An 11090-nucleotide genomic window follows, 5' to 3' on the forward strand; every position below is an offset into this window, starting at 1 on the left:
ATGTCACCGGTGGGAGGCTCGTGGGGCTCGCGGCTCCGTCCGGCTCGGTTATTGTTCTAACTGGCCCTCGGCGAGTCCTGGCATTTTGGGGGGGGGGGCCTGTTTTCGGCCGCCTGTCGGTTACTGTTGAGAAGATTAGCGTTTTGGGCCGTGGTGGAGGAGGTGGAGGAGGGTGGAGGAGGTGGAGGAGGTGGAGGAGGTGGAGGAGGGTGGTGAGGCATCTTTGTTTGTGTTTTACGACCAGCGTCCTCTGGGTTCAGCTCTCCGTGCTGGAGTTAACCTGTTATAATAGTCTGTGCATGAGTTTTATTCCGTCCACATGTTAATTTGAAACAAACAGAGCTCTGCTGTTCCTCTGTGCTCCATATTTACAGACTCGTACCACAGCTACTCCTGCATATATTCATATATCTGTGGTGTTTGTATTCAGGGATTCAGCTGCTCTCCATCAGGAACCTTTCAGCCTCCAGCTTTCGTCGTTTCTCTTCGTCTCTCTGCTCTCACGATCTCTGCGACGTTCAATTAGCTTGATTACTTCAGCCAGAAGTCGCCCGTCGTCTCGTGTCCCTCCGTCCCTCGTCAACCTGCCCCCCCCCCCCCCGTCCCTTTTCCCTCCGTCGTCGTCGCTCGGCTGAGGTTTTGTGCCTGAGAGCGTCTGTCTTCACCGTCCTGACTCCCGATAGAAAACTGAGAGAGATGAAGGAAATAATCATTTTCTTGGAGGGAAACTCTTCATGAAAATATGCTGATTCTTCTCTTAGAGTTTGGCCACTAGGAGCAACTCTTTCTGCTAAGAATCTGTAGGAATACAGCCTTTAATCTTTTATTACTGAGTCCTAAAGTTGGTCCCCTGTAGGATCCAGGACCAGGGTCCAGGGTCTGTGGGTTAAGTGGGTTTATAGGATTATTTAGAGCTTTATATGAAGTAAATGTTCTGCTTATTGCACCAGGACTCTGGAAAAGGCTGTGAAAAGGCTATCGGACGTTTAATGGAGACCTTTATGGGTCCAATGGAGAAGTTATGGTCAGTTTGTTTGGTCCATCGCTTAGTTTTGTGTCCCACCATGTTCATCACACCCTGAGAAGAAGAGTTGAACCTTTCCACTGGAAAAGAAAAACTGTACGCCAGAGAAGTTTGGTCTTTCTTCCATATTGGTGCACGGGCTTAAGTGATGAGGACACCTCTACTAGGCCGGTGTGGGCATCTACAAGCCACCGATGCTAACACGTTAGCCAGCTAGCCAGTTTCTGGAAATGTCAGCAAGGACGACGACGCAACTCAAGAACTGAATTCCAAAAGATGGACCCGCTGGTTTAGACTCTTCTCATGCAGATGTAGTTTTTATTTGCCTCCTGATCTGGAGGTAAATGAGTTGGTCTCCTGTAGCTTCCTAAAGTCTCCTCTGGAGGCGACTGGATCCAGTCCAGTAAATGTTTCTTCCAGTCAGAGTTAATGTGGAGACAAATGTTCTGGTCCTAAACTCCCTAAATCTCTGGAAGATCAGTCTCCAGGAAACTTTGCTCTTCTTCTAAACGTGGCAGCGTCAGTGTTTGTTTGTCTGCAGCCTTTGACCTGAGTGACTCATGGATTGTGTTTAGATCATCTCCTACTAACATCCTCATCACTCTGGTTACTGACTAATGGCTGATGCAGGTTCTTCTTCTCCTTGATATTATTCCATTGTTGGTGTTACAGGGATGTGGTTTTGGTTCATGACTTAGAATAAATAACGACACACGATCAGACTTGGCTGAAGCTTGATATCTGGACGTCCTTAGTTTCAAGATGCAGGTCGACACAAGTGCAAAGGACAGATTTGAAAATGAAAGTCAGTCAGACTGGAGACTTCGTCTACTTCGTTAAAACAGAACAAGAAGAGGTTTTGATTCTACAGTGGTTCCCTACTTTTTTCCGTCTTCTTTCTTTCCTCCTGATATATTCTTCCTCCCCTCCATCGCTCTCTCTCTCTGGTCCTGATGGCATCTCGTTCCTCGCTGATGTCGTGGCCGTATATCAGGTTTCATGCACATCGTAACGTTTCACCCTGAACTCCCCCATTAGTTCATCACCTCGTCCAACCTCTCCCCCCGAACATCAGCAAACACCACCTCTCTCTTCTTTCTGCAGTGTGTCATCAGCCCGTCTTCCTTATTTAAGAGTTGTCCATCCGTACTCGTCTTCTGTCTTCTGTCCGTCTTTGATATTTCTGACCCATCTGCACTCAGGTCTTTTTATTTTTGTCCCCGGTTCAGAGACGGAACAAACTCCACTAAATGTTTTGAATCAATCATAGAATCTGTCGATCAAAGTTTCTGTTTTTACCTTCATGAATAATGTGGCCCAGCGTTAACAAACTGCCTCCAGGGCAACGAGGCCACTTTATTATTTATTAATTCATGTGTCATCGTGTTTGTGCGTTTTTTTATGAATACAGACACACACACACACACGTGATGAGCTGTGTGTGACAGAATAATCCTGAACACATCTATGAATAAACTGAAACCAAAGTCACGGTGTAACCACTAAAGATGTGTTTTAACTAGTTAAACTGTGACGTCTGTGTCACCAGCTTAGAACCAACAACCTTCAGGCTGTGATGCTAACCGCTGCTAAAGGTCGCTAACACCTTTAAAGCTTACCTGGTTTATATGAGCAGAAACACAGTGATGGAAAGCAGCACTAGCATGCTGTCTATTAGCATTACCTTTAGCATTGTCATTAGTATCACTTTTAGCATCTCCATTAATCAGTAGAGCCAACAGAGCTCCGCTAGCTGACGTCAGCCTGCACTGACATTCACAACGCCACCATGTTGGCAGGAAAGCGCGCTTTTCAAACGACTATTAGGTCGACAACTGTGAGCTACTAACTAACTTGTTCTTGTACCAGTTACATCCAAAAATGGTCGACAGCTGTTGTGGCAACCAAAGGAAGGAGAAAATCGATTTATAGGATTCACCGAGATGTTGATTACTGCAATAAAACGAGAAAATAGAGCGGTGAGATCCCTCAAGAATCAGATTTCACTATGAGGGACAGAATCAAGTATAATGTCTTGTTTATTTAGCGTGTTTAAACACGATGTTCAGCATCATTAAAGAGTGGCATACAACAGAGACTAATTAGCACAGTGATTAGCTCGTTACTTTATGCTGCCGTTATGACAAAGATATACTTCCAGTGACCCCTCCAGGCTGTTGTTTGCTCTCAGTGAGTAGGATGAAGGGAAGTTAATGAGGTGGTTCTATATATCTGGATTCTACAGGTCAGGATGTTTTAATGCTCGAAAAAAAGCAAACCTGGGGCATGATAAGAGTCCGTGATACGTAATCTATTGAGTTTTGCCTTGTACTCGTCAGTTTGTAGCTGTTTAAAATGCTCCATTCATTTTAAACAGCAGTTTTCGATCAAATATGGAGGCTCTGAAGCATTAGCAACCCCATTAGCATCCCCATTAGCATCTCCTTCTCCTTCCCATTAGCATCTCCTTAATTTCAATTAACATTGCCTTTAGTATCGTGTTCAGCGTCACCTTTAGCTCCTCCTTTAGTGTTAGCATTTGCATCCCCTTTAGCATCGCAATTAACATTGCAATTAGCATCGCCATTAGCATCGCCATTAGCATCTGCTCTGGACTCTCCGTTGAGATCTTTCCTAATCTGATTGTTGGTTGGTGATCAGAGCTTGGGAATCACTTCCCTCATCAGTTGCTTTTCAGAAAATAACTCAACAGAGACTCCAGACAACATGCTAAGGAGATGCTAATGGAGATGCTAATGGCTACCATGTCAGCGCTGCCTTCCATGTTTCCATGTGTGTTTCTGCACATATAGACCTCTAAAACTAAACCAGGCAGATTTCCATCAGCGTTCTGCTCTGAGTGGGTGTTAGTGACCTTTAGCACATCAATACCAACAGCTGACTTTACCATCACGGATAAACCAGCACTATTAAAGCTGATTAATGCGAGAATATAGGAACATTTGAATGTTCAAATGTGTTATTAAGAGGAAAAGTTGGAGTAAGAGTTTTTATTCACTGGAGAAGATAATGCTGATATTATTGCTTTTTTGAGAACCTGTTTAACCAGTCACATTCCCGGGATGTGTTCCCTACAAGGACAACATCCCCACACAGGAAGTGGATGGAAACTTCAGAGGAGTCTGTGTGTTAGTGCATCACAGCCTGAAGCTCTGCTGCAGTGTCTGTGCACAGAAGAGCTGTAAATAATGAGAGCTGAAGGTTGTAATGATCCCTTACATGTGAGCCCAGGCCCCTGAGAGCTTCGATATCCTGCAGTAAATTATTACAGATTACGCTCTAATGACCCACTTAGATCTAATAGTTCCATGTTGTGGCGTTCAGCTCAAAGCTCAATAAAGGACGAGCTCCGTCGTCAAATAGAGAACAAATATGCTGTGGACTTTTTTATTATCATAATTGATAATTTTACGGTTAATTCAATTTGGAGACTCACTGCCACCAACTACTCGATGTCTCTAGGAAACAGGGACGTTTTAGCCGCGCTGAATTAGGACATTTTATATTTAGTGGTTAACTAGCCTGTCACAGCCAGACAGAAAAATATCACCATCTGCCAACAGAATGTTTTCGAACACGGAAGAAATAACGAAAACTAAAATTGAAAAAAATTAAATAAAAACGAAAATTAAAAGAAAGAAACATAACTAACTGAAACTGTATTGCGTGTTTTTGAAAACCGACTGAAATTACAGATGTAACTCGCTTCGTTTTCGTCTATGTCAGTTTAATTATGAGCCTTAATTGGCTGGATTCATTATGATCATGTGGTTTATTCCGTTCTGGCAGTTTTTACGTCAGCTGACAGCAGCAGCATGTGCAGCGCGCTTCACGTCGCGGCCCGCGACGTCACTTGGCAGCATAATGGCGGTTATAGCAAAAGCTGCGAGAAAAGCGGCAAAGTCCGTGGGACTCTTTTTTTTTTTTTTTTGAATATGACGACGAGAAAAATGAAAGCAAGTGTCTTGTAGTGGAAAAATAAAGACTGTGACAAAATCTATGGCTATATATGTTCCTCAGGGGGAAAAACCCAGCGAATCTCAAAGTCCATTTAAGGAGCTAGCACAAGGCGGCTAATGTGGAGTAGCTACCAAAACAAGCTAACCTCCGTCACATCCCGCCCAGGCAGAACCGCGAAGGAGACGCTGTCACCGACCAACAAACAGCTGCTGGTTAGTAAATACAGGAACAACACAAGCAGAAAGATGCAGTGGTTAACATGTTTGCCTTCAAAGGGTTCAGGACTTTACTCGAACCGAGATTTGAAATCCTCCGGTGAATAACGTATAACTAAGATGGAAAAGGCGAAGCACAAATTAAAAGATCTTAAAGGACGCGAGAAATGTGTGGTTATAAATTGTGGCTCACACACACACACACACACACACACTTTCTTTTTGTAATATATGCACTTTGTATGTATTAATTACAGGAATAATTCAGCCAAAAATAAAAAGTCAGTCATTATTAACTCACCCTCATTTTGTGTTGAATTTCATGATATAAAACTCACTCTGTCCTTTTTTGAATCCTACTAAACTAAAACTAAGCATTTTTGAAAATATATAAACTAGCAAATCCACACTAAAAACTAATTAAAACTAACTAAACTGGAGGGAAAAAGTCAAAATGAAATAAAACTAAAATGAAAAATTTTAAACTATAAAAACATTGATTTGCGCTGACAGTGGTCAGGATAACTTCTGATCGCTGATAGATTCCAGCTGGCTTTCCTTTTCCCACCTCCCTTTCTGTGTGTGTTCAATACTTTTCCCCTCTGTTATTTTACATTACACATAACTTAATATCTGAACTAGTTTGTTCTGGTTTCTTTCTATGTATGGATCACTTGGGTTAAAAGTTCATGTCAATATCACCTTTAGAAATATGTTTACTATGAAAAATTGTGATGTGTTTGATACTTATTTTACCTGCTGTATTTATATGCAGGCATAAGCCCCGCCCCCTCCATGTTAGTAGGCGGGAACTAAAATGCTAAAATATATGTCAATACTACATTTTTTTTTTCCAAGGATGGTTTCTATCATTTTTGGTAGTTGCTATAACGATGAATGTCTTTCAGAGAAGTTTAGTTTTAGTCGACGCTATTAAAAACAGGATGTGACATCATGTTGATTGACAGATGCCTGTGAAATAGAGAACCAGAGAGCACTGGAAGCTACCACAGATGGACTAATTTGTTTGTCAGTCACGTTTGTTTGGAGTTGAAGAAGTGTTGGTGTGTGGTCAGAGGTCTGTGTTGTGCCTGGAGGCAAACATGCTTCAGATCAGAGGTCGGTCGCTTCAGTGGTCAATTACTGGAGAAAACAAGAAAACAGGAGGATTCGCTCCGACACAGCTGAACACAGAGCAGCTTTTTCCTCCGGGGATACGGGTGATTTTAGAGCCTTTTTAGAGCTTTTTGTGTGAGTGTGTCCTGGCCTTTTTTTATTTTATTTATTTTTATTTTTTCAAAGCTGCTGTGAATTGGTGAAAGTGGCCGGGCAGATTTCAGCATCTGTCCCTCGCAGCTAATTAACTGAGAAAGTGTCGAGGACTTCCTGGATGATACAAGGTCAATCAATTATTCTGTGTGTTTTCCAGCCATGCCCACGGTGAGAGAGCGCCGAGCAGTGGAACATAGCGCTGAGTTTAAAGATCCGACATCGATTCATGATATTTGACTGTGTCGTCTCATTAGAGGCTGCCACTAGTCAAGGCGGACAGGGAAACTAGGAAAAGCTGCTATTTGCTGGGAGGCCAGGAAGCTTAGATGAGCTGCTATTAGCTGGGAGGATGTGAAGCAGGGAATAGCTACTATTAGCTGGGAGGATCTACCACTAGCTTGGAAGCTAGGAAACAAATATTTCCTGAGAATCAAAACTCAAACCGTCATGATGCTAACCTCATGAACAAGCTAACAAACCCAGCCCTTAAACATTAAGCTAAAAGCCCAACAATGTACTTTTTTAATTCAGTATTTCTGTTCTTGCGTTAAGAATCGGAGCAGATCATCTCTGTGGTTTCAGGGTTGAATCCTGTTTTGTTTTTAAATCTGGTCTCAGCTCTAATCTTGTCAAAGCAAAGACTTGTTTGTCCAAAAAAAAGTAAAAAGGTAAACAACCCAAATCTCCCAGAGTGGACTTTAATCATCCCAGCTGGTTCAGTCAATAACCCCCTCCCTCAATGTGATCTCCACATTTAATTATTTTTCTCCTGGAGGACAAACATGGACGGATGTTGTTTCTGTCTTCAAACTGTCCTTCAGCCCTGAGGTTAGAAACTGGTTTCAAAGCCAGAAAAGGAGCGTATGTTGGAATGGCTAGTTTATTTAATTTACTCTTTTATTCTCCTTTATGTATTTATCTCACGGTATGTTTTTGTAATTCTCGTTTGATCTCTTTTAAAGCTCTTTGGTTCACCTGTCGGGATGTAAATAAATTACATTTATGTTTTACATGATTCGTATTAACTTTTAGATGTTATTGAGACTTTGGTTGTTGTTTTATTGTGGTAGCATCTTATTGATGGTTTGGTGTTTTCCTGTGTGGTCTCATCCTGAAAGAGCCTTCAGCCCAACAACTGTTATGATGATCACAGTAACAGGCCTGTGTTGTTTGTTGTGGTAGTTTCTCTGTTGCATGTCTCAGCTTCACACTGAACGAACAGCTGTCACGTCCTGGTGGCTTTGACTCCTGGTGTTACAATGAAGTGACGGCGGCAACGTGATTGATTCAGACGAGTGTGGATGAGCTCCAGAATTTAGCCAAGAGCTGAGAGAAGAAGCTCTCGGGTTATTTCTCTCTGAATCCCTGGGAAAAAGAGGCCGGGGAACTGGAAAGTAATGCGCCATCACTATGTGACTTGTTAGCTGGGAGGCTAATAAGAATGTCTATTATCTGAGAGGCTAAGGAGAGCTGCTATTAGCTGGAAGGCTGGGAAGTGCTACTATTAGCTGAGAGGCTAGGAAGAGCTACAATTAGCTGGAAGAAAAACAAGACTAGACTAGGAAGTGCTACTATTAGCTCAGAGACTAGGAAGTGCTACTACTAGCTCAGAGACTAGGAAGTGCTACTATTAGCTCAGAGACTAGGAAGTGCTACTACTAGCTCAGAGACTAGGAAGTGCTACTGTTAGCTGGAAGGCTAGGAAAAGCTACTGTTAGCCGGGAGGCTAGGAAGAGCTACTGTTAGCTCAGAGACTGGGAAGAGCTACTGTTAGCTGGGAGGCTAGGAAGTGCTACTATTAGCTGAGAGGCTAGGAAGAGCTACAATTAGCCGGAAGGCTAGGAAGTGCTACTATTAGCTCAGAGACTAGGAAGAGCTACTGTTAGCTCAGAGACTAGGAAGAGCTACTGTTAGCTCAGAGACTAGGAAGTGCTACTGTTAGCTCAGAGACTAGGAAGTGCTACTGTTAGCTGGGAGGCTAGGAAGAACTACTGTTAGCTGGGAGGCTAGGAACAGCTACTGTTAGCTCAGAGACTAGGAAGAGCTACTGTTAGCTGGGAGGCCAGGAAAAGCTACTGTTAGCTGGGAGGCTAGGAACAGCTACTGTTAGCTCAGAGACTAGGAAGAGCTACTGTTAGCTGGGAGGCTAGGAAGAGCTACAATTAGCTGAAAGGCTAGGAAGAGCTACAATTAGCTGGAAGGCTAGGAAGTGCTACTATTAGCTCACAGACTAGGAAGAGCTACTGTTAGCTGAGAGGCTAGGAAGAGCTACAATTAGCCGGAAGGCTAGGAAGTGCTACTATTAGCTCAGAGACTAGGAAGTGCTACTATTAGCTCAGAGACTAGGAAGAGCTACTGTTAGCTCAGAGACTAGGAAGTGCTACTGTTAGCTGGGAGGCTAGGAAGAGCTACTGTTAGCTCAGAGACTAGGAAGAGCTACTATTAGCTGGGAGCTATAGAAATGTCCATTCATCCATTTTTATCCAGGTAACTAAGTGACATCCTCCTCCCTTTAAAGACCTAATTCCCAGTGATCTGTTGTAAAATATTCCAACTAATTCAGCGACGATCAGCAGATAAATAGCTGTGTCCTGAAACCACCTTCAGTTCCTCTGTGGACATTAAGGAGTTGATGAGGTGCTATAAACTAATCAGAAACTGTCCAGGCAGGTCATTAAAGGGTGATTAGTGTCGGCCGTTAAATCCTAAAGTCATGTCGTCTTTATTAGTTTAGTTTTCAGCACATTGACTTTAAGTATTCTCTGAAAACGAGTTCCTTAAACTCTCAGGAACGACTTCCTGTTTCCATTAAACTTTCTGCTGTTTTCATTGAACCCAAATGAAACCAACAACACACATTCACCACCATCAAAACCAACCGTTCTGTGTGAACAGTTTAGCCAGAACATATCATCCATAATTACAATCAGACAATTCACAAAACAAATAAATGAATAAATAAATTATACAGGGAATGAAAAAAGTGACTAGACTGACGCTAAGGCTTATATTTGCCTTTCCTATACACTCTATTAAACACAACATTCAGCTTTACACAATAATACAACAAAATAATACAATTATTTTACATTTTACTCCCAAGATTGAAACACATTTGAATTTTACATTAGTTCTCACTTTACACATTTCAAAAATGAAAAAACCCTCTTAAATTACATTTTCCTTTTCTTTAACTCCTTTTAAATAACTGAAGAATACAAACCAGAAGTCTGTTACTAGAAAAACAATTACACAACAACACATTTATATCATTTTATTACTGTTATTACTCTTTTTTGAACTTTTGAAGCTTTGTTTTATATACATTTCCCCAGACCTCAACACAATGTGTCATATATGCAGTATCAGAGAATAATATAGAAGATTTCTCATTCAATAAGTCCCTTGGTTTGTGAAGAATAGCAATAGTTTTTATTTCATATACTCTAAATTAAGCTTCTAAAACTATGATCAATTCTACTATTGTTTCAGTCTCGTTGTTGTTTCCTGCTGAAGACGAGTTATAACTTAGTTATTTCCCTATAAATACTGACTGGATTCTATGTTCTAACAGACCTGTTCCTGGTCTAATTAGTGTCCTTCTTGGAACCAGTGTTGCTCAGAACCAGTTTCCTGCTGAGATGTGATGAATGAAGAAGCCTCCATCTGGATCCGTGTTCCTACAGATTCAAAGAGTTGCTCCTACTGTGACCAAATTCTGAGAAAGTTCTTCGGTATCACGGAGAGTTTCCCTCCAGGTTGTTCCTAGATGGAGGTAAAGGTGAAAGGTTCCTAAAGAAGGTTCTGCAGTGAGATGTGCTGAGAGCAGGGAGGAGAACTTTAAGAGGCTTAGAGAGGAGAACCTGGGGTTTTTAGCCCGTTTACAGCAGCTGGATACAGATGATCTGTGAGGTCTCTGGGTTGGAGCGTGTTGTTGGCCTAGTTCTGCCAGTTCTGCCACGGCTGCTGTTATGTAGCTTTAAATCCTGTAGGACATCTGCTTTAAATGCTCAGGCTTCCAATCAGTGAATGAATAAATGAACATGTGCACAAAAAAAGAAAGAAAGAAAAAAAGACCTCATTTTATGCTTTATTCCCTCTGGGTTTTTTCTACCTTGTCACGCTTTAAGAGCGTCGTATGGAGCAGCTGCTACAACTAGAGGGCACAGAGCTACCGATAGCTGGGAGGCTAGGAAGCGCTACTATTAGCCTTGAGGCTAGAAAGAACTGCTGTTAGCTGGGAGGCTAGGAAAAGCTGCTGTTAGCTGGGAGGCTAGAAAGAACTGCTGCTGGCTGGGAGGCTAGAAAGAGCTGCTGTTAGCTGGGAGGTTAGGAAGAACTGCTGTTAGCTGGGAGGCTAGGAAGAACTGCTGTTAGCTGGGAGGCTAGGAAGAACTGCTGTTAGCTGGGAGGCTAGAAAGAGCTGCTGTTAGCTGGGAGGCTAGGAAGCGCTACTATTAGCCTTGAGGCTAGAAAGAACTGCTGTTAGCTGGGAGGCTAGGAAAAGCTGCTGTTAGCTGGGAGGCTAGAAAGAACTGCTGTTAGCTGGGAGGCTAGGAAAAGCTGCTGTTAGCTGGGAGGCTAGGAAGGCGTCTTTA

Source organism: Mugil cephalus, chromosome 4, assembly GCF_022458985.1.
Source record: "Mugil cephalus isolate CIBA_MC_2020 chromosome 4, CIBA_Mcephalus_1.1, whole genome shotgun sequence".
NCBI lineage: Eukaryota > Metazoa > Chordata > Actinopteri > Mugiliformes > Mugilidae > Mugil > Mugil cephalus.